This window comes from Eleutherodactylus coqui, chromosome 7, assembly GCF_035609145.1.
Source record: "Eleutherodactylus coqui strain aEleCoq1 chromosome 7, aEleCoq1.hap1, whole genome shotgun sequence".
Lineage (NCBI taxonomy): Eukaryota > Metazoa > Chordata > Amphibia > Anura > Eleutherodactylidae > Eleutherodactylus > Eleutherodactylus coqui.
Genome location: NC_089843.1, coordinates 200,082,857 through 200,084,254, shown reverse-complemented (window position 1 = coordinate 200,084,254; position 1,398 = coordinate 200,082,857). Strand labels below are relative to the sequence as shown.

Here is a 1,398-nt window from a genome sequence, read left to right as displayed (position 1 = left end):
GGTTTTCTCCAGCAGGTTTTGGGGTATTTTGTAGCTTCCGAATTGTACAGTGTGCACACATCATCGACCAGGATCAGACACAAATGCTGGTCTAAAACCGGAAGAGTCTCTACAATGTGTAAAGGTTCAGGCTTTTTATTATAACACATGATAACCGCCCTTTAATGGGCGTGCAACAGATTACATCAGTAACATATAGGATTCTCATTTGTCGGATCATATAGAATCCCCCACCTCTCTGCCCACCCTCTCCAAGTGCTGATGTGGCATGGACTCTGTCCTAGCTGAAGTCAGCTCCGTGTAGTGATGAATCATTGTTTAACTAGCTTCAGGATGGGAGTGGAAGGGGGCTAGGTAAACACTCAGTATATACATATAATCCTATAACCTTTAACTCTTAGAGGCTGGTTGTGCAACTTGTGTAATCAGAGCAAATACCATGATTAGATTGTGTGTGTGTCCTTTAAACTCCACAGAGGTAAGAGTTATTACAACAGCATTATACATTTGGTTTATACAAATCGATAGACATTTTATACTAATTAATTATCATGTCTACTACAGATGATTGTGTCAGACTGATCCTGAGTCGCCTTTATATGTGTTATTTATATGATAAAAAGAAGCGAGGAGTAGCTGATGCCGAAGGGATATGGAAATTCAAGAAATGGAAACACCTTGTAAAGTTATCAGTATTCTTCTTTATTGTGTGATTTGAGTGTAATTTGCAGATTTACAATGATTGAATAACCTGTATGTGCAAATAAAGTTTATTTTACAAAAAAAAAATCTGTTCTTATCAGTTTAATATCTGATACGTCCCCTATCTGGGGACCATATATTAAATGGATTTTTAGAACAGGGAGCTGGAAAAAGAGCTTGCTCTGTCCACTCCGCGCATTGACCTGGTATTGCAGTACCTCCCGGACCGGTGCACCCCCTTTCTTATTTCAGTATTCAAAAACAGAAACGACGAGCAAGAGGTGCAGCGCAGCTGTGGCGGCTGCTGCTGCTACCACCCAAGCACTTTGATTGACACTCAGCCCGTCTGCTGCCGTGGAGCTCGCAACATTGTATCCACTGAGCAGCTGCGTCTGCCAGAGTGTGCACAGCACAGGTACAACTGGAAGCAAAACAACACACACTTACACTCCAGTTCATATGCCAGCCGCACTCTATAGTTCGTACCTACCGCTGCGCTAATAGCCAAGTTGGAAACATCGGGCAGGCACAGCGTATCCTGGCAGCCTGCGTCTGTATGCTCCACGTATTCGGGTCATAGGTGTATGTGCAGGGGGTGCGGTCGCACCTGGGGCCCGGAGCCCTAGGGGGCCCATAAAGTCTCTCTTCCCCACATTGTAAACCAATGCTATCAATGAAGCTTTATAGTTTGGGGGC

At 44.1% G+C, this 1,398-nt stretch overlaps 1 pseudogene; it reads left to right on the top strand.

The window, feature by feature from the left end:
* The first annotated feature begins 763 nt into the window (after positions 1 to 763).
* On the top strand, positions 764 to 942 carry LOC136574047 (U2 spliceosomal RNA; annotated as a pseudogene).
* The last annotated feature ends 456 nt before the right edge of the window (positions 943 to 1,398 follow it).